Source organism: Oryctolagus cuniculus, chromosome 4, assembly GCF_964237555.1.
Source record: "Oryctolagus cuniculus chromosome 4, mOryCun1.1, whole genome shotgun sequence".
Lineage (NCBI taxonomy): Eukaryota > Metazoa > Chordata > Mammalia > Lagomorpha > Leporidae > Oryctolagus > Oryctolagus cuniculus.
Genome location: NC_091435.1, coordinates 36,324,362 through 36,352,267, shown reverse-complemented (window position 1 = coordinate 36,352,267; position 27,906 = coordinate 36,324,362). Strand labels below are relative to the sequence as shown.

Sequence of the window (27,906 nt, the reverse complement as noted above, 5' to 3'; positions counted from 1 at the left end):
ATATATATATACGATTTATTTATTTATTTATTCAAAAGGCAGAGTTAGAGAGAAAGGGAGGGAGGGAGAGAGAGAGAGAGATCTTCCATCCACCGGTTTGCTCCCTTAATAGCTGCAGTGGCTGGGGATCGGCCAGGCTGAAGCCAGGAGCCAGCAGCTTCATCTGGGTCTCCCATGTAGGTAGCAGGGGCCCAAGGACTTGGGCCATTTTCCTCTACTTTCCCAGGCATGTTAGCAGGAAGGTGGGCTGGAAGTGAAGCAGCCAGGACTCGATCCAGGGCTCATATGGGATGCCATTTACTCATGACACCATAGTGCCAGCCCCACTCTTAGATATTTTTAACTTCATGTATTAGTTGATACTCCCTTAATAACTTCAAATCATCAAAAAGAAGCTAACTTGCTTTGTGCACTCTTGAAAGGGCAATAAAGAAAAGCACTTTATTGAGTCAAAAATGTGTAAGTTCTGTCCTCAGAGGTCTTTTACAGATTTGCCCATTTGTTCAGAGATAATTCTACCACGTTACAATGAAATCAGAGATTCTGGGATTCAGAAGATGCTGATTCCTGCCAGTCTGCCAGCAAACCTGTGTTTATGGGAATATTTCCTGTTTCCCTACGAGTAAATGAACTGAATTCGTTAGGATCCCTCAAACCTCTAGTATGTCAAAGGATTGCTCCACTGAACTGCCCAGCCGACATATACACAGGAAGTTCTAAAAAACACGTTTTGCTTACTGTGTCCAAAGCAAATATCTAAAGATTGCTTCACTTACAGGCTTCCGGAGCTCTGTAAATAAGAAGTCCATCTTCTGGCTGCTGAGATAAAGCCATCTCCCTCACTGGTTTTCTTTTCCTACCGTGCATCCAGTACATCAGCACATCTTGTCGTCTCTCCCTTCCATGTGTATCCAGGCTCTCACCCTGATAATCCACCGGAGTTACTATGGTAGACTAAGCTACCATCATCTTCAGTGAGCCTCTGCCTGGCTCCCAGGGCTGCTGAGCTCCCAAGCCTTCTTGTCTTCTCAAGGCAGCTGGAGTGATCTTTGTGAAACTCAGGTGGTCTTTTGTGTAACTCAGGTGGTCTTCTGCTATGAACTCTTGGAGATTTTCTGTCAAAGCCCAGGACAACCACACATGATCTCTGCCGTCCTCTCTCTGCCTTTCACTTTCCCCCTGGAGGAGCACTTCTTCCCAGCTTGTTGAACACCTGCTGCCTGGAGAGATCTGTCTCCAGGTGCCCACTGGATATCTTTCTTGCTGCAGATTTATGCTGCACCAAAGTCACTAAGACAGGGATTCCCTCACCTTCTCCACAAATGTACTTCAAAACCTGAAAAAATGGAATTAAAACATAAATTTGTTTTGGTGCAAAAGCTTGTGAAATCCACGCATAAGTTTTTTTTTCCATAATAAGAATCTTCCTTGAACTTTTTGAAGATCTCTGTTATGCATGGATTCAAAAACATTTGCACCAAAATAAACATTTTAATTCTATTTTCCATGGACTTTTCAATGTTCATTTGTATTGTATAATAGAGCAATCTGCAGTCTCATCCTATGCTCTGTAACTCCATTACCTTAGTTTACATTTTTCTACTTAGCATTTAGTACCATAAGGGTGAAGATATTTCATAAGGGTGAATGAAGATATTTTTTATTAAAGCTGTGATTTAAAATGTCTACTTTTATTAGCAAAATGAAGAACTAAAATTAAGAAGTCTCTCCTTTGGACTTTAAAAGCAGCCTGTATGCCAGTCTGAATACACACATTTCTTTGGTTCTGGGGAAATCATAAAAACATAGAATATTACCTGTATCTTCTGTTGTACTGCAGTTTGTTTTTCAAGAAGTAGTTGCGTTTTTAGCAGTCAAAAGGCACAGATTGGTTTTATGTTACCTTTTGGCTGGAATAAATACAAAAGAAAATGTCCAAAGGGTGATTAATTACCTAATAATGTTTATAATCCATTGTCAGATTTCTTTTTTCCTGAGTGCGGTCCTGCCATATATGTAAAAACAATTGTCTATGAAGTGCCATATATTTAATTATCTTAACTGTTTTTTTCTGAAAACAGAACACACTTCAAATAAATGGTGTAGAATTTCTAGACCAAGAAGAACTGGCCTCATTTATTTTCCCCTTTAACTTGCTGTGTGGCCTTGAAGAAGTTACATGCCTTTCACAAGTCTGGGCCCTTATCTTTAAAATAAGTGTAATAATAGGTGTAAACTCTCTTACCTGCTTGACTGGCTTGTTAAGGTTAATAAGATAATGGCTGTTGAGAACTTTGAAGTCCTTTGGAAAGAAGGTGTTAGTAGTTGGAAAGTGGAGTCTTACAGTTTTCAGATATGTGTAATTGTGTTGGAGGAGTGCCCCAGCTAGATTTGGTCACAGCTTCCGTGACAGATTCACTGAGGCCTGTTTGCTGTCCTTTGACAACTGTTGGGAGATACAGCTTCAGGTACTCGACATGCTGGCACAGTGAATCTCTTGAAGAGCTAACAGCTTTGCACATCTGTTCTGCAGTATAACTGGTAAAAAGAAACAAACTATGGCCTGTGACATTTCTGGCACCTGGTATGAAGATATGTATTTGCCAAACTCCCATTTTCTGTTACAGTAATTTGAAACTCTTTAGTAGTACCTGTCCAAGGTAAACTTGGTTTCTTAAGAAGTTATATTCTTTCCTCTGTCTGCTTTCTTTTAGTCAGATAATGTCTCAGGAGTGGATATCTTAAAGAATCTAAGAGGATTTCCCCTTCCCTGGCCTTGTAAAAAAACATCATTTCATTTTGCAGCCTGGAGCCTAGATTTGATTAATCGATTTCCCTGTTCTATTTAAGGATTGTTTTCATTAATGCACTTTTCAAGCCGAGACACAGCATTATCGCCTTCTCGATCATTGTACTAAGTGTTGAGATCTGAGCAGACCAGCTGTAGCAGCTGTGTTTCCCCTTGGATCTCAAAGCTCAAAACTTTCATCTCCTTTGCTGTCTCAGCTGCTGGTCTGAGGCTATGGCCTTCTCATAACTCAAACCAGTTTCAAAGCAATGTAAGTAACCTCTTTGGAATGCTTTTGGAAAACCACAGAAAGGTTCTTTAAAAGTGTGCCACTTATATACTTTAAATGAATGTTTCCATTTTAAGGTAATAACAGCATAATGTCAGGAGTCAGCAAATGATATTTAACTACACTAGGAACGTCGTGTGGGCATGTCTACATAGACCAATTAAACAAAGCAAAACACCAGAATTGTGAGTTGATAAACTTAAAATGCTCTCATGGTTGGAGAATCTATAAATCAAAGATTACATTTTCAAAAATTCTATTTATGAAGTAACTTTCTTGATATGCTTTAAGAATTTTTCCTAGGAAAGAGCTCGTGTGGAAAGATGCCGTGGTTAGCAATGAAAATGGCACTGATGGCCTTAACTGCCGAGAAGGCTTGGACTCCCTGGGGAATGTCTCAGAGTGGACATTGGTACATGGGAGGTGTATGAGGATCAGATTTTCTTGCATTTTAATGCCATTGGTTATAGCAAATCTTCAATGAAGTAAAACATGACTTGGTGATTTATAAGATTAAAAGTCATTTAAGTAAAATTTGGCATTTACCTCCACGTTTGAATATGAAGAAAAGCAGTTGGTTTTTATATTTGTCTTGCCCATAGGAAGGAAACTGTTGTTGGAACCTTACTTGTTCTGACCACGTGGCAACTTAACTAAAGGACAACTTCATGATGGAGTTTTGTTTGTAATTACAAAAGAGCTGGCAAATTAGATTTTACATTTATATCTTTCTTACCATCTTCCTAGTGTTTAGTGGCAGGAAGAAGCCTCATTCAAAGGCGCTGGGCAAAAGAAAAGAAATCTTTGGGGCTAATTTGAGTGTCTTGTCGATGATATATGAAAATAAAACCAGATTCCATTATTTCAGGGTCTTCAAGCTCCACCTTTACAAAACAGCCAAGTAGGGCACTTTACAGCAGTTCAGGAAAAATAATTTGTTCACCTCAAGAGTTCTGAACACATTGTTTTTTGAATGATTTACTGCATGGATTTTGAAGCTTTTCTTCATAATCACTTGCATTACCTTATCTGGAAAGGTAGCTTATTGCAGCCGTCCAGAGCAACTGCCTGTGCTACCGGGGGATTAAAACAGGTAGACATGCCTTCACTTTCCCCTGGGGGCTGCCTAGACAGTATGGGCATTATGCTGAGCTCCTAGTGACCCGCTCTTGAACCTGTGCCATGCAAAGGCAGCGTTTGCTTGTGTAGCATTTAGAGTGCTCCCCCCTTTTAATGCTGTATACTTCCTGAAAATATATTCTATGATTTGGTCAGTTTTTCTCCACAAATATTTTCCCTTTCATTAGGGACTATATATAAGTGGATGCATTTAGAGTCATGTGCACATATCACATCCTTTAGTCATGTAGAACACAATAGAAATATAATGTCAGCAACAAAGGTGAGCCACATCTGTACTTTTAGATTTTATAATAGCTGCTTTCAAAGGAAAAATAAAAAGGTGAGATCAGTTTTAATATACGTCACCTCATATCTAAAATGTTAGCATTTTAAGGTATAATTGAAATAAATTATTAATGATATCTAAACTTTTCTATTCTACCAAGTCTTCAAAATATGTGAATTATACACTACAGCAAATCTTTTTCTTAATTTGAAATAGGCTCATGTAGTGAGTACTTTCTTAGCACAACTATAATATGGATACAGAAAGACGTATTTTGATCTGACTCATCTGGTACAATCTCAAAAATTCTAATCACGTCAAAGTTTGATCAGTATTTTTTCTTCAACCTTTTTAATTATAACTTTTATTTAATAAAGTGATCTTTTTATTAGTGATATATATTTTTATTAGTTTATTATTTTTATTTTATATTATTATAGGTGAGGCATGTCTTTTCAAATAGCATTTACCCACAAGGGAAGATACAGTGTTTTGGTGGTACACTTAACCCTAATCCCTCCACTTTCTAAAGACTGTGTTGAAGGAATTTCAAGGTGTTACCCATTCCCAAATGGAAGTTTCATTTGGTAATTACTAAACCACGAAGCCATCTGAACTTCCATATTATTCGCTAGGTGTATCATCTTTTGATTTAGTAGAAAACCCATGGAAAACTTGTATATAAAATATATTAAATGTTAAAGTCTGACTTTAAACTTAAAGTTTGTTATATCTATGTTTACACTGAGGAACAAGTGGATTTTCAGGTGAGGGATAAGAGCGGAGCGATGATCTTGCTCAAGCACCAGGTTTCCTTGAACCCTTTAAATGGTTTGCCCTTTGCTCGTAAATCTTTTCCCATGGTCAACACGAAGCCTAGTATTGATTTATCTGTGAACCATCCTGTCATCTCTGGGCTCAGGTCCTTTGACCTTTTATTTGTTCCTGTAAAATTATGGTGCATCACAAACTTCTTTTCTAATAGGTCTTTTACACTTTGAAAGGCCAAAAGACTCCGTGGGAATATATTAAACAGTTGGATAATCCAGAAAAAGGAGGTTAAAAAAAATAATTGCAGGCAGCTAAAGGTCAGAAAAATCCTTACTGAGTCCAAAAACACAAACAAATCTCTGAGGAGGTAAGGACTGGGAAGGGGAAGGCCTGAGTTTAGTTGAATCCTAACTAAATCCACTTGGAGTTCCTGCGTAAAGCAGGCCAAATCCTCATTTCCTTCGTCGTGGATTAGTGGGGAACAAAGGGAATTTTAAAATGAGAAGGCTTCTAAGCAATATAAAGGGAACACAACACAGCAATTTAAAGCAATGTAATGTGTCTAAAAGGAATGATTACAATTTATTTCCTAAAACACTGGTGTTAATGTAAAGTGGATTGGGGAGGTTCATATAGGCTTCCTTGGTGCTGGTTATTTATTTAGCAAGTTGGTTGGTAAACTCTATAATTGCTGATTTACAGATAAGCTACGGATAAGTTCAGTAGCCTAACTCGTAGTGAAATACATTTGAAATCAAAATTTCAACTCCTGGATTATTATTTATAGCCCTGTCTGCTGAACAAGTCTTTCGACTTTTTGCTTGTTGAACTCTTTATTTAGTGTAGCATTAAGCCCGTGACTATAAGGTAAATTAAAAATATGTTATTACAAAAATTAAAAAAAGAAGGCAAGGGGGAAGAGGGGGTAGAGGTATCACTATATTCTTAGAATTCTATCTATGAGGGGCAGGCACTATGTATAATAGATTAAGCTACCACCATCTCATATGGACACTGGTTTGAGTCCTGACTGTTCCACTTCCAGTACAACTCCCTGCTTACGTCCTGGGAAACAGTGGAGGACTGCCCAACTGCTTGGGCCCCTGCACCCTCATGGGAGACCTGGAAGAAGCTCTTGGTTCCTGGCTTCTGGTTTTGGCATGGCCCAGCCCAACTGTTGTGACCATTTGGGGAGGGAACCAGTAGATGGAAAACATCTCTCTCTCTCTTCTCCTCTCTCTGTTTAACCCTGCCTTTCAAATAAATCTTTCAAAAGTTATATCTATGAACTATATGAAATATGTTCTCTGTATATTAATAAAAACATAAATTTTAGAAATTTCAACTGTTCAACTTATGCCATATGCTTTCATTTGACTTATTGCATTTAACTGCTCATACAGGCCTGTCACCTGATGATAATCCCAACCACATACATATTTTGTTTCCTGCAAAGGAATGATTCTCAAACTTTAGTTTCTGGAATTATTTTTTTGCTATAAGTCTGTCTATGAAAAACAATGAAAGTTAGCCTAGCATTTTGTTTTGTGTCATTTGTTTTCAGATCTTTTCTTAAAATTATTTGGAAAAATGCTTTATTATAGAAGAAAACTTAGAATTTGTTTGTCCCAAGTGATTCTAAAATGCTGTTTTCTATACAAGTATGAACTTTGAAATCCATGCCTACAAAAAGATGCCAAGAAGTTCATGAAAAATGTGATTTATGAAAAAAACTGCATAGATTAAAATTTTTTCATCAAAATAAACCTATCATTTTAAACAAATGGTTTTATTTTATTTAGACAGAGAGTGAGCGAAAGAGAGAGACTGATAGAGATTTCTCATCTGCTTGTTCACTTCCCATATGCCCCCAACAGTTGTGGCTGGGCTGGGGTTGGTTTTTGACTTCTCTCATCTAGCTAAATAATGGGACATCAACAGCTTTTGAAGAATTGAAATATATAAAAACAGAATATTTGCATCAAGTATATTTAAAAAAACAAGCAAATCTTTCACCCTTCCTGAACAATCTTTTAACTATGATATACAACACTGCTGGAGAGGGAATTACAAATTTAGATTATTGCCGTGTTGAAGCTGAGTTTCAGTCCACTAATCAGTGAATTAATGAGTCACTGATTTGGGGGTCCAAAGACCAGATTATTATTTGTAAATCCGTGTTAAATAGTTAAAACATTCACATAGTTTGATTTTCAAGAACATTAAAAAGGATATATGGTAAAAATCTCCCTATTATCTTAATTATTCTCCCCAGGAAACCCCAAATCACTAGCTTTTTTATGAATCCTCCCAGAGATAGTTTTAAACATATAAAATCAAATACATGCTTATCATACAAATGATAACATTATACAGCTGATATTAAAACATATGAAGCTTTTATCATTTTAATTGTATCAGTATTTAATTGTGTAAGTAGAATGTGCTTTATCCAGTTCCTTCTTTTTAACTTTTTAAACTTTAATTTGTTTTTAACAGATTCAGTATAGTTTGTAGATACAATTCTGAGAACAAAATGATAATTCAATTCTTTCTTAATAAACGTTTATATAGTTTTGAGTCCCTTTAATGTGTCAAACAGGTCATTTTGTAAGTGTGCATAATTATATGCAAAGTGCATTCTTAACATTGAATGGGTAAAAAATACACACTCCTGTAACTTTGTTAGATATTGCCAAATTTTTCTCGCCAGCAGTTGTTCTGCCAGCAAAGAAAGGTAGTTGCTGTTTTTCCAAAATCTTCTGTAACAGCATTTAAAAAACTAGACTCTTTTCCCTATCTGATACATCACTGTACTTTTCATTTATATTCTCCTTGTATAGATAGTGTGTGAAGTGTGATTTTATGTGTTTGGGAACCATTTACATTCTGTGTGTATGTCTGTGAACAACTTTTCCGCAATTCTCTTGAGAGTGTTTTTTGCACTGATTTGTGTGAGTTCTCTATATATTAGGGAAACTAGCTGTTTTCTGTAATATATTTTAGGAATTGTAAATATTTTCACATTTGTCTTTTGTCTTTTGACTTCGTAATTTTTTTTTTTTTGCAGTAGAGAAAATTGAGGTCTAAGTAATTAACTTTATTGATTTCTTTTTCTATTATGGCTCTGGCTTTTGTGACATTGTTAGAAACGCCTTCCCTATGCCAGTGGCATAAATTAGTTCTCCTGTCTTTACTTCCACTCCATTTATGGTCAAAATCAGGTAATTGGGTCAAGGCAGCTGTCAATAATTCTGGGCACTGCAACTGCTTTGCTGATTAATCTTGGCCAGGATACTGTAGAGACCTTGCACTTGTTCTGATTGAAGAAGGGAAGAGGGTCTTTACATTTCCCAAGGGACCTAGCCCCAACATTTTCTGAATCTCCTCTAAGCCCAAATTGTCCAGCAAGAAGAAGCCCTCCTGGCAGCATGAGTCAGAATCAGGTTTCCCTTCTGACTTGTCCATGGGCTGTATACACTTTGATAACTGAGAGCTGAATATAGTTTAATTTCATCTGTCTTTTGGTTTGTCTGTGATTTTTGCTCCTCATTAGTATATATTATTTCATGAATTTATAACATTGCTTTGTTGGCATTATAATGAACTTTTGATAAGTTAACGTTTATTATTAAAAGTCTTACTCTTATTTTGCATCGTAATAGAAATTGCTTTTATATTAATTTTTGGTTTCATATCAATTTCAACCTCATGGTTAATCATATATATACACATAGGGATTGAGATTTGACAGAAGAGTGAGTCAATTACCAGCTATGGAGCTTTGCACAATTATTAGGTATGTGACCTCTTGCAAACGTGACCTCATGCTTTGATTTCATCATCTTTAAAATGTGGTTAATAACAGTGCTCATCTCAGTGAGGAATGAAGAAAGAAAATCTGGAAGCACTTACACTAATGCATAGCGCTTACTGAAGCTTCAGTAAACATTTGTGATCTTTTTAAATATTCTATCATTACTGTTGTCCCAATTATGAAATCCAGGTTCAGACAATTTGATAGAGGGTGAATATGAACAGTAGATGACTATTATCTATATACTGTTTGTCCCATACGATGGTGCAGTTTTAGTAGTCACTTTTGTATATCACTGATCACAGCAAATACAGTAAATCTTTTTCTTTAAAAAAAAAAAAACTGAGACCATATCTATTTCCTTTTGGGTGATCAGGACAGCTGAACATCTAATCCATTCATTTTGGCTCTGATTGTGATTGAAACAGCTGAATCCATCATGCAATGATTTGCTTTGATCATTAAGACAGCCAGAATGAAAGCATTGGCCATGCTGCCTGAGGTCCATTTATTTTGGAAATAACTTTTGACAGGTAAGAAATAGTTCCATATTGCCTTCCTGACATTTCATTGATATCCGGTGTGGCTTCTGGTAGCATATTCATCATGTAGCTAATATACTTTTTGTTATCATTTGTTCTCTGTTATCTTAATAAATGTAAACAGATGATTCATGGGGGTGATTCATTCAGAACCATTTTAACTGCAGATGGCCTGAGAGGTAGCAGAGGAAATGGTGTTTTGTGCTTTTGTTGCTAATGGTTGTGATCAGAAGAAAAGGGACTAGTTCAAAGGAGAGTTAACTGAAGTGGTGCAGGCAAAAAAAAAAAAAAAAAAAAAAAAAAAAGCACAATTTTTTTTTGCTTCCATATTGGTAAGTGTAGGGTTTTTGGTCTGTAAAGATGTAATTTAAATTGGGACTGCTTAAAGTTTCTAAAAATGCTGTTGCTAGGATGAATGTGGTTTTGTTACTAATGAAGTGGCTTTATTAAAATTGTGAAGCAGTTTGTTTCAGAAGCTAACTACTTATTTATTACTGTTTGTCTTTTTCTAGACCCAAAAATATTTCTTTAATTGACATACTGTGATGCACCATTAGTGTTACCAACATGTGATATTGAAAAAGGCACATACAAACCTAGGCCTGGTTTCTGGACTAGGGAAACCAGTACAAGTTTCTGGAATAGGGAAGGCCACTGATAACATATATAAATAATAAATATAATAATAACAGACATTTAAATGAACACTTAGAGGTCAATCAAAAATGGCAGCAATGAAACTTCTGTTTTGGATGTTGAGCAACTGTAATGCAATATAATCAATCTTGACTTATTTTTTTATTACCTTCTGGAAAATCTGGTGATTTAGATCAATAGGTTATGGACAGTGATCCTCCATTAAGGTTGAGAACAGAGATGCACCTACAGAAAGATCTCCTAGGATATCTGAATGGATATTTTAATTTGTTTATCACAAACACATAATTAAAAACAGTTGAACAATATGACACTATTCAATAGTAAACATTTAAAAGCTAGGTCTGGTCAAGTTAAAGGAGTGTTGGAAGTGTGCATGATGGGGGTATAGGATGGGAAATAAGGCTGAAGACCTTCGTCTAAGTGGAAGAATGGAAAATAGTAATAGGCTTTGCAAGTTGTTGAACCAAATAATAATTCACAGAGGAAAGAGCTAGAAAGATTGTTGGTCAAACATTGATCCTTCAGTACACATAGATTGCAATTGCTATCAACATGACCTGTAATGATGATCATGGACAGCTTTTTCTTTTTTGTAGTTTCTTCTATAATGACCATTTGTGAAGTCAGTTAAAAGGGGGTATGGAAAAGCAAAATTGTAAGTTCTTGTCAATCTGGAATAAACTTTAAATAATATGATTTGAACCCAAGATGTTAGTATGTTAGCTGAATCTATGACTACAGTAGTCTTCAATGGAAGTATGAATGTGTCCAGAACTGTGAACCTCCACATCACCTGAAGTTTTAAGATAGTTTTTAAGATAAAAGTGAAAAGCTGAAGATTCAATTCAGGTATATATGCAAACTTGAGGATTTAGTTGAATGTTAATGTTCAATTAATAGCTTGAGGGGATGGTCCATATTTATAATCAGGAATTACCTCAATATGAACCATAGTATGTGTTTTTCTACCTATTCATTGGTATTTGATATTATTCTTTTATTTTAAAGATTTATTTATTTATTTGAAAGGCAGAATTATGCAGAAGCAGAGAGAGAGAGAGGGAGAGAGAGAGAGAGGTCTTCCATGCGCTGGTTCACTCCCCAGATGACTGGAGCTAGGCTGATCCCACACAGGTGTAGGGGTCCAAGCACTTGGGCCATCCTCCACTGCTTTCCCAGGCCATGGCAGAGAGCTAGATCAGAAGTGGAGCAGCCGGGACTAAAACCAGAGCCCATTAGGGATGCCAGCACTGCAGGCAGCAGCCTCATCCACCATGCCACCGAGTCAGGCCCTGATATTATTTTTAAAGGTGTACATATAGTTTTGTGTGCATGCATATAGACATAGGTGTTTATTGCTTCATATTGGTCCTGCTTATTTTTAAAATTTCTTTTTGTATACTTTATGGCTACAATGAATGAATTATTTTGTGTTTCTTAGTTGGTATAAAACAGGAGAGGAAAATATTTTATTATTTAGTTTGAATACTTTATTATATATTCCCATACATTTCCAGCTGATGTTTTACATTGTCATGTAAATGTTCATGACATCAGTAACAATAGTTTTGCCATTTATTTTCCAATGTACACACTTGATATATTCCTTTCCTAATTCATTGAATGGAACATTCAGGATAACATTAAAAATTATGGTAGAATTTTATCTTTCAGAGTTTAATAATATTACCACATGATTAAATGTTATTAGATATGATTTATTAGACAGAAAATATCAATTTTTACATACTATTAAGGAGCTATTTTTCTACTATCAGTAATGCTGTTTTAAAGAGAATCGTATTCACAAAAATTCCCATTGATTGGTAACATCATATATATTATTGGGCATATTCTCAATTGTTTGGGGATTTTTAATTGTGTATTTATTAATAAAACTACCTGTATCTTTGCTTTTTAAAGTTTTTGCTTATTTATTTTAAATCTTACTTGATAGAGAAAGAGAGAGAGAGAGAGTATGAGAGAGAGAAAGAGAGAGAAAAAAAACAGAGAGATTTCATCTACTGGTTTACTCTCCAAGTGGCAACAGCAGGCAAGCCTGGGCCAGGTGGAATCCAGGAACTTGTAACTCAGTTTCAGTCTCTCCTGTGTGTGGCATGAACCCAAGTACTTTAGCCATTACTTGCTGCCTCCCAGGGGGTGCCTTTGCAGAAAGCTCCATTGGAAGCAGAGGAACTGGGACTGGAACTAGGCACTCTCATGTGGGATGTGGGCATTTCAAGCAGCAACTGACTACAGCACCTAATGCCACCCACCCAAAACAATTTCTGTGTTGAGCTCTTGTGTTCAAGTTAGGAGCTGATGAATGCCAATTCTCTGAAAAATATATAGGAGATTATGATGATTAAACTCTATTTAATTGTGCAGAATTTCAGTAAACATATTTTAATTATTTGATATGTCATTTATTATTTATGTCAATTCACTTATAATTATAATTCCTTCATATGATATCTGTTCTCACTTCACATTTTTTACAAATAATTATATCATGTTTAGGTTTAGCGCTAAGATGTGATGCATAAATTCTTTCATGAATAGAAAGATTTTTGGGGTTGCTTGGCATTTGGGGAGTGAACTAATGGGTAAGAGATTTCTGTCTGTGTGTCTCTCTGTCTGCCTTTCAAATAAACAAAATAAATTTTAATAAAATGTAATGGAAAGTTGCGTGGATTCCATAGTGACCCCTCTTTGTGTTGTTGCTCTGTGGATCACAATTTTGGACGAGTCTGATGCTTTTCTTTGTTACTGTACAGGTCAACTCATCCCCATTACAACTTAGTTCAGCAAATGGCTATTTTACTATATTTTGGGCCTAACACTAGAAACCACATTCTTATTTTTATTTAACACAATTATTGAATTATTTGGTTTGCAGTTTTCAATTGAAACTGCCCAACATGAGTACTTTTCATGTTTTCTAATGAAATGTCTACATGCCAAGATTCGTTTGGGGGATAGTTTTGAAAGAGAACCAGACTTCTCATTCATAATTGAAATAGGGAAATAAAGGCATTTCTAAGTACTGATTTATAAATATCTCCCATAAAACATATTCTGTCTCTACATGGCAGAATAACAAGGATAAATTGGATTAGACAACATTGTTCAATTGTGTATTTTATCTTTTGAACTTTCTAGAATTCTATGTTACTAATTTCTAGTCAATAAATTTAGCCTTACCAATTTGGAATTATCCAATTACATGACAAAAATAGCTGAAGTAAGTTAAAATTTGCCTTTAAGTGCTTCAAAAATATTAAGACATAGAATGAAAAATATCAGCCCTAAGATTATAATTAATTAGACTTTTGCTTTTCCAAGGTAGGAATAATTTTAGTTCAATACCTGAATATATGACTAGGGCTCTAAAAATGTTTAATTTGGCCGTCTTACTACATTGAAATATAGAACATTAATATAGCAGTTAAGAATACATAGAAACATGCATTTCCCAGCTGATTAGATGTGGGAATTTATAATTCCTAAGTTGATATAATTTCTTAGACAGAATGTCTGCGTAAAACTATGGGTGTATCATTTCCCGGTAGGATTTTTGCCTAGAAATTACTGCTTTGTAAGCACTCCCTGTAGGAAATTTAGCGGACAGGATTGTAACGTGAAGAATATAGGCCACTGTGTCATAGCAGTATCTTCATTCTTTTCATTTGGAGGCATTAATAATGTTGCTTATAAACCCATGGCACTGAATCACTGTCTTTTAAAAATGTCATGTTCAGGTGTCTTGTCTGCCAAGTTATAAATCTCATTTCTGAGCTCTTCTCTGCATCTTTACTAGCAAATGCTTATCTTGGTGTTTTCTTGGGGGCAATTTACTTTTCTATTGATTGCCCTTTGTTCCTTCTAGAAAGCAAAATAAGACAACATTTGGAGAACATTATTAAATATCTAATTCGTGATGACATTACTCACAGATGAAAAAGTATTTCAGTTCCTTGAAATGTGGGGCTTGAGGGGTGATTCTAATGGAACCTTCTGTTCTATGAGTAATGAAAAAACTAGATGACAAAAACATCTGTTTAATATAGAATAGCCATTGATTCATCTTTTGGCTTTATTCTGTTACAATAGTCCATCTAGAAAGTGAAACGTTCCTCTAGAACAAACCTAATGCATTGTTTTTAAAGCATTATTAAGAACAATATTTTTACTCCAGTCATTTTACTGTCAAATCTTTATATGCACAAAAGTTTACATTTTTGAAAACATACTTGTGTCCATAAATAAGGGGAAAGAAGGAAAACGTATCCTATGGTAACAGTTTACTATAAAGTGATTACAACATTCTGGAATTAATGACTCAGAGCTTAAATATTGTTAGAATGTGCTTATAAAAATGAAGTGCCATTTTAATTTCAAATAATTTAGTTACTTTGGTTGAAATCAAGGCTAGTCCCTAAGGTCAGCTAGTTTGAAAGTTCCCAGATGGTCATCCAAGGCTAGATAAGAAGAATATGAATAAATTAATAATTTTTACCTTTTAAAACTTGTTTTATAGTTTTCCAAAAAAATTGCTGATCTCCATGATAGTGATAATTAAAAAAAAATTTTTTTAAATTATTTGAGAGGCTGGCACTGTGGTGTAGAAGGTTAAGCAGGTATCCCATATGGACATTGGTTCATGTTCTGGCTGCTCCACTTCCAGTCCAGCTCCCTGCTGATGTTCCTGCTTGGGGCCCTGCACCCATGTGGGAGACCCAGAAGAAGCTCCTGGCTTCAGCTTGGCCCAGTCCTAACCACTGCGAACATTTTGGGAGTGAACCAGCAGATGGAAGATCTCTCTCTGCTTCTCCCTCTGTATCTCTTTTCAAATTAATAAATAAATAAGTCTTTAAAAATTATTGAGAAACAGAGTCAATGATGAGAGAGAGAGAAAGGCTCCTATAGACTGGTTCACTCCTCATACGCCCACAGAGCTGGGGCTGATCAGGCCAAAGACAGGAGGCTGGAACTTAGTCTGAATCTCTGATGTAGATAGTAGGGACCCAACTATTTGAGCCATCGCCTGCTGCTTCTAGGTGTGCACTGGCAGGAAGTAGAGCTGGGACTAAAATCCAGGTATACTGATAATGTAATGAAATATCCCAACCAGCATCTTAACTTCTAGGCTAGAATCTGCCCTTAGTAATAGTTTTGATCGTAATGTAGCCTAACACCTTGATGATGAAATGAATACAAATCAGTGGGTATGGTTTGAGTGTGGAAGACTTGGAGATCTATTAATAAGAAAATCACATTATTATTGTATCCTTTTCTATAGGCAGTCGCTTACTGTATTGTTCCCTCTTGGGCCTCCTCTTTCCCTTACTCTATCGAGTTATTCTTTCTTACTGCCCAATGTCTCATTTCCTGTGAACTTTTTAAAAACATATCCAAGTTGTTCACATCCAAAGTAACTACCTTATACAAAGTATATCCCTGGATATCTCTCTCCTTCTCTCTCTCTCTCTCTCTCTTTCTCTCTCTCTCTCTCTCTCTCTCTCTCACACACACACACACACACACACACTGCCTTTCTCTTTTTTACCCCTCCCTCTCCTTCTTTGACTCCTTCTGTTAGGACGTTTTCAGAAATTTGTATACCCTAATTATTGCTAGTTATTAACATTCAATTCTCTGTGCACTGCTGTATCTCATTTGGTCACCATCACTGTATTTTAAGTCTTCTTAATTAGCTCACTGATGTTCTTCTGTTTGCAGTACATGAGCAATAATTCTCCAGTCCCTATATTCTATTTTGAACTTTTGTTATATTATTTCATAGGTTCTGCGAAATTATATACTCTAATGTAGGCTTACTGTCTCTTCTCTCGGCTTATCCCAGAACTGCTGTTTACCAAAATCTGAATATCACTCATTGTTTTGTTGTTACCGTTAGTTAATTTTTATTGGTTTGTGTTTTTGCTCTGCACACTCTTCCTAACTCAGGTTGTTAAGGATCTCAGTGTCAGATATGCTGCTGAGTTCCCAATTTCTTTTTTCCCTCAGACCTTTCTTTATAGTTTCTGTATGCAATGCTTAGCACAAAACGCTTTATCTGGTACATCTTTTACTCCACACTACAATCCTAATAACCGAGGTTGAGTTCATCTGTACAGTGAAACTTCCTTTTTCTTCAGTGTCTCAATATCAGTTGTTACTGCAACCAGCTCTCTGGTCAACTAAGCTAAATAATTGGGAGTAATCTTTGATTTTTCCATTACTGTATCCCTACCCTATTCTCCACATGTAATTAAATATTAAACACTGATTAATTGAGGAACTAAATTCATAAACAATTTCTCCCATTCTTATTTTTCAACGCTCTACATGAATCCCTTATGATCGCTCATCTGGATTATTGTAAGAGTGCCCTGACTGATATCCCTTTGAAATCAACCCTGCCCAGAGTGTCTACCGTGATCTATCTAGAATGGAAATCTGACCACATCATTTACTTGTTTAAACCTTTGGTTTCTAATTACCTACAGGATAAAGTCCAAGACCCTTAACGTGGAATGGGAGGCCCTCTGTTATCTTGCCCCCTGTTAGATCAATGGCTTCCTCTGTGGTCTTCCTTTACCTCCAACCTTTGTTATTGTAAAACTGAACTGTGTTTGGTTGCCTGAATATATCACCTTGTTTCTCTCTCCAGTGCATCTGCTTGGGTTGCACTCTGTACGTCCAGTGCTGCCACACACTTTTGAGTCCCTTTTTATAAGAAACTGCTATCCTTAATCAGTGCTTCGTGCTAGGTGCTCCACCTACCTAACGTTCCAGTTCATCTGAATAGATTGGGTATCACTATTCTCTGCTTTCAGAATACTGAAGAACCACTCTTGTTGCTTGTACACTTGACTCTTCAAAGTGTTAGCTTTCATTCATCCTCTAAGAAATTCATTGAATAAATGAATGAGTGAAAAAAATGAGTGAATGAGTTAGCCTCAAGCATCACTATTTAACAATGAGAGACAGATGTCATGTAGCTCATGAGGTTAACCTTCTTCTGAATAAAGGAAATGGAGGAGATAAACCCTGAGGTCTCTCTTGCTCAGTAATTAATTTTGGCTGTGATGTACTTTAAAGGTGGAGCATAGGCACCTGCATAAATATCTTTGTTTACACAAAAGAACAAAGGATGAATCACATAAAGTACTCTGAGTTTAGAAAAGAACAAGACTGGTGAAGGATTAGCTGGAGGGACCAGTAATTTAAGATGATCTAACACCGAATTATCATCTGTGTGCTGTTGAATGGAGAAAATTAACGTACATCAAATAAACAGAAAGGTGTATGAAGATGAGTGAGATTTTTTTTCCTTTCTCTTTTGGAAATTAGAAACAACTGCACAGGTAGGAAAAAGTAGTGTAATTAACCCCTATGTAGCTACTGCCAAGCCTTAACAGTGACTAATATTTTACAACATTTGTTTCCTATATCAACCTCCCCCAATGCCTGCATGCTCATATTCTGGACACTTTTGGTGAATGGTTGTGAGTGGTGAGATACTCATATGTAGACTACATCATAGTCATTTTATGGTGGTTAGATAGTGAGCCATCTCCACTGGATTGTGCCCACTTGAATGTGCTATATATTTTATTAACTATTTAGCAAATGTCAAATGTAGTAGGGAACATTGAGATATAATAGAATAGGGATAAATTCATTTATTTTTTCCCTGATATGAAGTTTATATTCAAAATTCAATTTTAGGGATGAGTGTTTACCCTAGCAGTTAAGACACTGTATACCACATCAGAGTGTCTGGGTTCAATCCTGGCTCTGGTGTCTGATTCCAACTGTCTGCTAGTATGGGCTTTGGGAGGCAGCAGTTGATGGTTGAAGTGACTGGGCCCCTAGCACCCATGTAGGAGATCTGCACTGAGTTCCTAGCTACTGGCTTTGATCTACCCCTGGTTGTCTCTGGCTTTTGGAGGATGACTGAACCCTTTACTGTTCTCTCTCACTCTGTCACTCCTTCTATCTGTCTCTATCTGCCTTTCAAATAAATAAATTAAAATTTAAAACATATTTAACTGAACCAAGTTATTTTCAGGATGTTTCTATTCATCTGCCTATTTATTATGGAAGAGTTCTTAATATAATTTTTAAGACAGGTCAGCTTTGCTATTTGTGCTATCAAAGCTGTGGAAGTAATTAGTATTGTTTATAATCAGATTTTCCCATGTGTCTGGGAAGTCTTGGTCTGTGATTGTGGCTTTAAAATTAGGATCTGGGGTTACCAAAGCAGAAATCTGGGGATAGTGGTTCATTAGTATGTATTCCAGCTATGTTCTGAATCTGTTTCTACATTTATATCCTGGTAATGATTTGCCAGAAATTCATGAGAATTAAGTTCTATTCCTGTTGCCCCTACTAATTATAAGAATGACCTAATGAGTCATTCCATTTGCCCTCCTCCTTTCCTTAATATGAAATTATGGCTCATAGTCTCCAAGGATTCCTTCAGCAAGGGGCAGCCAGCATGCATTTGTATTTAAGTGATGAAGTAATAAGGTTGGCAACATCAGCAAGCTCAGTATTGATAGCAGAGCCTCCTGCTTATGGCATGAGTTCTGTTCTAACCTGATGCTGAGAAATGCAGGGGCAAACTCTTAAGATTAGTTTAACAGGGACCAAGAGGCAGATGAGATACATAGCAAGAAAAATCAGGATTAGAAGCTTGACCAGATCTTGGATGCGAGTCGCCATGAGTGGATTTTGTATTATAGAATTTTAATGAAACTGGATGACGATTCTACAATTACATGCCTGGGTTGTGTCACCTCTACTTTATTTAGCTACACTACATCTATACAGATTTGAAAGTAAAACTCTGTAAAATTTTCCCACAACTATGTGTTTTTTCATCCTGTCCACTTTCCCCATTTTTATCTTTCTGGAGCCCTACAAAGAGGACAAGTCTTCAAACATTCCAGTAATGCTAGCTAATATTTGTATATTGCCATCGTGAAAAATCTTTGTACAAATTGGCTCTTATTTACCAATGGAAACAAGTCACACAACCAACTTCTAACTACAGTCTCTCCTTCTAAGGGCCAGTGAGAACCCCTGTTATCTAAAACCCTCTTCTTATCTCAAGAAGGAGCTTTATGGTCTTTCTCAAGAGTGACAACAGGCACCAATCTAAGAGCCACCCTAGGGAAAACAGAAGTGAAAATCCTTAGATTTTGATGACATGTCCATACTCATGTTATCACAGCTCTCCCCTCATGTTGGAGGTGGGGACAGGGCCTATAACCACACTGTCTAACTCTTATTAACTGCTATGGAGATGTGTTGAGGACAGAAAAATGGACTAGCGGTAAAAGGGTATAAGACAAATGCTGCAGAGTTAATCATGCGCTGTTGTCCCCTTGAATTGTAAACGATGCCACTAATAGAGAAGGAAAAACAATGAAATGTAGTAAGTACATATTTAATCTGTTTACTTTTACCAATATATTAAGAATTGCATGTGCTTCCTGAAACTGACTATTCTTATAACTTTATAATTCTTAGATAAAGGGAGAAAACCCCCCTTTTTACTCTGTGAAATATGTATTGAAGACTAATTTCTGTTTCAGATATCGTGTTACTTTACTTTTTAAAGACAACATAATTAAAATCAGTTATGCAGTATATTATTGATGGAAACTAAAAATTATATTTTCATTACTCTGCTAGCAATACTACAATTTTAGTGATTTTTCCAGGCAGTGATTTCTTTACAACACCTTAAGGGCAAACAACTATGCCTTTAAGTTTTTGAGTTTGGGTTAATGTTGCTCCCTCATCTGCTTAGTGGCTCCCTGAGAAACATTCTACGTTGTTTCCATCATAAAGTTTATTGTGAGAATATTTGAAACTTCTTTTTCTACAGTTATCTAGTTGGTAAAATTCTAGATTGTATGATTTATGCTGCATATTATTTATAATTGATTTCATGTAATCTTGAGTCAAGAACTTTCCCCACTGGGAAGCCACCCATGATAGCGGGAAGAACAGAAAGCACCAAGATGCCTCCCATAGTTCTATACCTGACAAGCTATTTGACCTTTGTCAAAGTCAGCAGCTTGCTCATCCTCAAAATAAGGAGCTTAGGGTAGAAATAGTCTGAGATCTTTTTAGAGTTTCCAGGCTCCATGATTCTTCATACTCATATGATCAAAATCATGAGGTAGTTGTACTGTGGGATGCCAAGTATAAACTGCATTTAATTCTAATTAAGTTCATACACCTATCATTTTGCATCCGTTTGCATGATGGAATCATTTGTTTTAGGGTTAGTATGGTAAAGGGAAACTTGCCTGCCAGTAAATTATTGTTCTTATGCTTGGATACATGCAACATTTTCCTAGGTCATTAAGCACACATTTTCAAATGAAGACTACAGTAATAAATTAATGCATTCTAGCAGTGCAATCTGTTCCACTGACCACCTTTTGCCCTACTGGAAATTCTCTTGAGCTTGTTGGAAAATTGGCCTTTTAGACAAGATAAAACTACATTCTGGAAGACTAAATATGCATAACATGAAACTAAGAAAATGCAACATCAGTGAAAATCAACTTGCAGGAGAAGAGTTTCATGCTGAGAAGATGAATAAGGAAAATTAATATTATAGTCAGATTTTTTTTAGCTACTGGATAAGCTAATCTGCCCCTTGACTTTCCATACTGAAACTTCTTTGACTATACAAAAAAGTACCTGACTACAGAGTATGGATTTTATTTAAGTATTTGGATGGTGGTACATCAAAATGCTAATAGTCTCGGGTTTTGGTTTTTCCCAAATTGGGTCTTTCAGTACTATATACAGGTTAATAGTATGTATCTACTTGACTATGTATTGGTACCCACATGCTGGTTAACCCCAGTGTAAGTGTTACCTGTGAAAATCTTTTTGACTAAGTTAACATTTAATTTAAAAGACTTCAAATGAAGCAGATTGCTCTCCATAGTGTGAGTGGGCCTCCAAGTAGTTGAAAGCTTCAAGGGAAAATGACTGAGGCTCCCCCAAGGAAGATGGAATTCTTCCAGACTGTCTTCAGATTGGAGCAGCAAAGCTTGCCCTTCCTGGGTCTCCAGCCTGTTGGCATGCCCTGGAAATTACAGACCTGACAGCCCCCAAAATCTTGTGAGCCGTTACTTGAAAATGAATCTCTCAGTAGACATACACACACAGACAGACATGCATATGTGCACACAGCACACAAACACACTTTGTGCTTTTTCTCAGGGGAACCCAATATCAGAAAGACATGATTCCACATATAAAGATTGTGAAGTACAGTGAACCCTCAATGTCCATAAGTTCCAAATCCATGGATTCAACCAGTTGCAAGTCAGAAATATTCAGAAACAAATGTCTGTGCTGAGCATGTACAGACATTTTTCTCTTTATTATTCCCTAAACAACACAGTACAACAACTATTTATGTAGCATTTATGTTGTATTAGGTTTTATAATTAATCTAGGGATGGTTTAACATATACAGGAAATTGTTGGAGGTTCTGTGCAAATACTGTCATTTTATAGAAGTGACTTGAACATTGGTAGATATCCACTGATGGCCTTGGAACCAACCCACCACAGATACCAAGGTATAACAATCAGCAAGACTACTGGAGGTCACCTTCTTTATGAACTTGGATTAGTCTCTAACTTTTTGGGTTTCAGATATCTTTATTGATTCAGGAAATATAATGACCTCTGTCATTTATAACTTAATTAAATTCTTGGAAACAAAATATTATGATGTCAAACAATACACAGTCTTCTCTGTGTCCTGAGGAAATTGCAAGCAAGGTAAGAAATATTTCAAAAAGTCTAACACATAGTTTCTTTCTTCTTTTTTTTTTTTGCTTTTTTATGTTCTGACATTTTTTCTTTTTTTTAAAATCTTTCCCCCCCAGAAACCTTTTATTTATGATATACAAACCATGCATTTCAAAAATACAACTTTAAGAACATAATGATTCTTCCTACCCTGCCTGCGTTCCCACTTGCACTCCCACTCTTCATAGTTTACTGTTTAAAAATTGTGTTTGGCAGTAGTTCCCTTAAGTCTCATGTATGTTCTTTTGTTTCTTATCCAATTGAAACAAATGCATATATCGAATTATTCAGTTGAACTTTATACTCCTTCTACATATCCTGTTTAGATTTATAATTATATTTTGAAGTCTATGTTTATTGTTATTGTCAGCATTTAATTTTTCATGTCCTCTTCATTTTTATACAGTAAGAATAAAATTGAAGTATATATGTATGTACACATACATAAGTACATGTGCAAACGTAAGTTAAAATAATAATTGAAATATTGCTGCCTAGAGAAAGATGGTAACTGCCAAATTCAAAATGTCAGCTGCCAGGCAGTCACCCTACAGTTATATCAACTGAGGTCCCCAAATCTCAATACATGATGCTAAGAACAATTAATCAGGAGAGTATATAATGTATGAAAATGTAGGTTGTATGAGAAGAGAATGTGCAGAATTGCTGACTATGAATGATGAAGGGCTATGGCTGAGCCAGAGTTAGGGAACAAGAGCCCACCATATGTAACTCTATCCTTTTATCATCTCTGTGCATAGAAACATCTGAAGCAAGTCAATGGAACTCTTTCCTCTTAACTCCAACAGGGTCCTTGGTGAAGGAAATACCTCTCACATAGCCAGCTCTCAACTTGTACACTATGCACACATTTATTTCTTTATGATTGATCTCTTACCAACCTCAGGTTTTTCCATAGATGTTGAAACATTGCCTTTTCTAAGGAACTATTCCTTTCATTCCAAAATCATGGCATGTTATGGTTTCAAAATGAGTCAAATTACAGAGTTAAGACCATTTTTTGAGAAAGATGATTCTGTAATGGTTCAATAAACCAAAAGTTCATTTAAGCAATAATGTGCCAGTGTACACTAATTATTCTACATAATATAATGTGCTTTGTATATTCACTGAAGGATTACATGAGATTAAAGGAGTAACTCTTAAAAACTAGCTGGTCTTTTCTGAATCCATTACTGCAGCCGAGTTCCTTTATGTCAGCTGATGTGTTTCTGGTAAATTTAATTTGGCTGGAACAACTTCCTTAATGAATTACAGCTGACTTAGGACTTATCAGGGAAAATAGAAAACGTTACAGCTACATGGCCATGCAACGAACAGGGATGTGAGTGTGCTGATTCAGAGGTTTTGGGGTATCTGAGATGGTGGGTATTATTCTTTGAATGAAAAATATTTTATTCCAATAGAAACCTCAGCAAAGTGATCCTTGTGGATATTCCAGGCCTTTCAAAATCTTAGTAGGGGTCATCATTCCTTTTATTTAATAAAAACCCTTGGGACATGACAGATTTAATTAAGGCTCTGAGATTGAACAGTATCAGCACTTTCTCTATGAGATGATTGTCCCAGAGAGAGTATCACTTTGCAGTTGATATCCAAATCAGATTTCATGAAGCTACAGTCTCTTGAATTGGAAATAGGTCTGACATATAGGTAATGCATTTTGTCAGGTAGGGACCCTGTTAAACATCTTACGAGAAAATGACATCTTCTGGGGGTGCATGTACCCAGTTAGTCTCTTCCTGATGATATGATTTAAGGAACAGGAGAAAAAAAATCAACAGTTGAATGTGGGTTTTGCTTCTGTCCTGGCTTTCTACAGAGTGATGGCACAAGCATTTATGGACACTGTCTCTTTGAAGAAAGAGACATTTGGATGTCTTAGAACAGACTTCTGTTGAGACTAGGAGATTTCTAATTCTTTTTCTTAGGAAGATTTTGGTCAGCTTGTCATCAGCTTCCCTGTTCTACATGTTTTGCTTCTGTGCTCTTCATTTTTGACTTCAGCTATTCTAAATCGGATCATTTAATGAGTAACATCATCTGGCTGGAGATCATTTTGCTACAAGGCACATTTTCTGCTGACACAAAACTGGTTTGGCTTTCCTTACATTCTCTGATCCTTACTATTAGGCTTGCAGTTTTTTTTTGTTTGTTTGGTTTTTTAAGTTTTAGCAGTGTCTCTGCAAATGTGACTGGAAATGTTATGACTATGATGTTTTTAAACTATAAAACATTTACCTATATTCAAAGACAACCAAACCTCACTTGTTTTGTATGTATTTGAAGAAACTCGTGTCTTAAAATAAAGTCCAAATTGGGATTTAAATAGAATTTTATTGAAAAAGGGGTTGATTCGGCCGGCACCGTGGCTCAATAGGCTAATCCTCCACCTTGCGGCGCCGGCACACCGGGTTCTAGTCCCGGTCGGGGCGCCGGATTCTGTCCCGGTTGCCCCTCTTCCAGGCCAGCTCTCTGCTATGGCCAGGGAGTGCAGTGGAGGATGGCCCAGGTGCTTGGGCCCTGCACCCCATGGGAGACCAGGAAAAGCACCTGGATCCTGGCTCCTGCCTTCGGATCAGCGCGGTGCGCCGGCTGCAGCGGCGGCCATTGGAGGGTGAACCAACGGCAAAGGAAGACCTTTCCCTCTCTGTCTCTCTCTCTCACTGTCCGCTCTGCCTGTCAAAAAAAAAAAAAAAAAAAAAAAAAAAGGAAAAAGGGGTTGATGAAAAATATTTTAAGATAGCATTTAAAAAAGTGAGGTGAGGGGCTGGTGGTGTGGTATAGCAGGTTAAAGCTCTGGCCTGAAGCACCGGCATCCCATATGGCACCAGTTATCCCAGCTGCTCCTCTTCCCATCCAGCTCTCTTCTGTGGCCTGGGAAAGCAGAATATGGCCCAAGTCCTTGGGCCCCTGCACCCACGTCGGAGACCCGGAAGAAGCTCCTGGCTCCTGGCTCCTGGCTTTGGATTGGCTCACTCCAGCCATTGCAGCCATCTGGGGAGTGAACCAGCAGAAGGAAGACCTCTCTCTGTGTCTCTGCCTTTCTCTGTAACTCTGTCTTTCAAATAAATAAAATAATTATTTAAAAAAAAAGTGAGGTGAAAGGAATAGCTTGTGAAGGAAGAAAGTCTTATTTCCATGATGGAACAAAAATATCAGGCAATACATGTAGAAGCAGAGATAAGGGGGATGAATGTCAAATTAGAGGCTTTGTCTTTTCCGGCTGGAACCATGGAGGGTGCCCAAGAGAGGAAGACAGTTTCTGCTATGCTAGAAACCCTTAAGAAAAAGTGGAGGATTTCCACAGAGCTGAGGATCAAGCACCTCAGAAAAAAGTTTGCCCAAAAGATGCTTCGAAAGGCAAGGAGGAAGCTTATCTGTGAAAAATCTAAGCACTATCACAAAGAAAACAGGCGGTTGTACAGAACTGAAATCTAGTTGGTGAGGATGGAAAGAAAAGTCAGCAACTGCAGAGCCCAGATTGGCATTTGTCATCAGGGTCAGTGTCAATGGTGTGAGCCCCAAAGTCCGGAAAAATGTTGCAGCTTCTTAGTCTTTATCAGATCTTCAGTGGCACCTTTGTTAAGCTCAACAAGGCTTCAGTGTACATGCTGAGGATTGTGGAACCCTGTATCTCTTGGGGGCATCCAAATCTGAAGTCAGTAAATGAACTAATTTACAAGTGTGGCTATGGCAAATCAATAAGAAGTGAACTGTTTTGACAGATAACATTCTGATTGCCTGGTCTTTTGGTAAATATAGTATCATCTACGTGGAGGATCTGATTCACAGGATCTGTACTGTTGGGTGACACTTGAGGAAGCAAGTAACTTCTTGTGGCAACGTCAAGTTATCTTCTCCCCAAGGTGGGATGAAGAAGACGACCACTCATTTTGTAGAGGATGGAGGTGCTGGCAATAGGGAAGACAGAATCAGTAGACTTATCAGAAGGATGAACTAAGCTGTCTGCTATGGTATTTTTGTAATCTGGTCAGATAATAAAGAACTGTTACAGTCAAATTGAAATAAGCTGTTGTATTGGTGACTTGTCTTCCCTTGACTATTGTGTGAATCTGTGTGTGTGATAAATTTAACTAGCGGTTCCTCACATGCAAAACTAGGGCACACTTTTATTGTGTGAAAAATTTTGTGAGATTTTTTGTCTATGAAGAAAAGAAAACTTAATTTTTCACCTTTGAATTGTTCTGAGTCAAAAGGGAAACCTTTCTTATAGGCATTTGTGCATATTGCCATTGTGTCCATTTGGGGAGTGAACCAGCGAATGGAAGATCTCTCTCTCTCTCTCTCTCTGCCTCTGCCTCTCTGTATCTCTGCCTTTCAAATAATTTAATTATTTTTTAAAAGATTTATTTTATTTATTTGAAAAGCAGAAAAAGAGAGAGAGAGAGAGAGAGAGAGAAGATCCATCCACTGTCTCACTCTCGAAATGACTGCAATAGCCACTGTTGGGTTAGACTGAAGCCAGGAGCCAGGAGCCAGGAGCTTCTTCAGCGCCTCCCAAGTGGCTGCAGGGCTCAAGGAACTGGGCCATCTTCCGCTTCTTTCCTAAGCATGTTAGCAGGGAGCTCAATTGGAAGTAGAGCAACTGGAACTTGAACAGGCACTCATATGAGATGCCGGCATCACAGGTGGCAGCTTTACCCTGTAAGCCAGGATGCTTTTTTTAATAGGATCTAAATAATTGGCCTAAATTAATTTGTCTTTCATACAGTCAAATCAGGACATAGGGCAAGCAGTTAGCCTAGCAGTAAAGACACTGGTTAGGACCCCACTCATCTCATAATTGAGTGCCTGGGTTCAATTCCTGGCTCCAGCTCCCAATTCCAGCTTCCAGTCAGTTCAGCCGCAGATGATGCAAAAGTGACGGCTTCTGTCAGCCACATGGGAATCCAGGAATCAGGCCCTGGCGCTAAGCTTTGGACCTCCTAGCTGTTGTGGGCATTTGGGGAGTGAACCAGCAGTTGAGGTTCTCTCTGTCTTCCTCTCTCTGTCTCTCATATAATTAAACAAACAATGTTTAAAAGTCAGGGTTTTATTCTAGACTTACTTGATTCCAACTCTTACTTTTTAAAAACTTTCATTATATCATGACTTTTTTTTATATCTGAACTTCCATAATTAAACACTGAAGTTCCAAATAGTTTAAGACAATATTTGCCATTTAGCATTACAATTATATTTTGTTCCAAGAAAGGCAAAATTTTCTAATCAGTTTTGAATATTGCAAAAGTTGCAAACAAATCCATTCCAACTAGATTTTTTTAACTTTTATTTAATGAATATAAATTTCCAAAGTACAGCTTATGGATTACAATGGCTTCCCCCCCATAACGTCCCTCCCACCCGCAACCCTCCCCTTTCCCGTTCCCTCTCCCCTTCCATTCACATCAAGATTCATTTTCAATTCTCTTTATATGCAGAAGATCAGTTTAGCATATATTAAGTAAAGATTTCAACAGTTTGCTCCCACATAGAAACACAAAGTGAAAAATACTGTTTGAGTACTAGTTATAGCATTAAATCACAATGTACAGCACATTAAGGACAGAGATCCTACATGAGGAGTAAGTGCACAGTGACTCCTGTTGTTGACTTAACACATTGACACTCTTGTTTATGGCATCAGTAATCACCCTAGGCTCTTGTCATGAGTTGCTAAGGCTATGGAAGACATTTGAGTTCACCGACTCTGATCATATTTAGGCAAGGTTGTAGTGAGAG

The 27,906-nt window shown here is 37.0% G+C and overlaps 1 protein-coding gene and 1 pseudogene across 4 annotated transcripts in view; both read left to right on the top strand.

The window, feature by feature from the left end:
• ROBO1 (roundabout guidance receptor 1) overlaps window positions 1-27,906 on the top strand; it is a 1,215,767-nt gene that overhangs the window by 962,867 nt on the left and 224,994 nt on the right. The gene's annotated exons all lie outside the window — the stretch shown is intronic.
• On the top strand, window positions 61-27,906 carry LOC127493994 (large ribosomal subunit protein uL30-like; annotated as a pseudogene).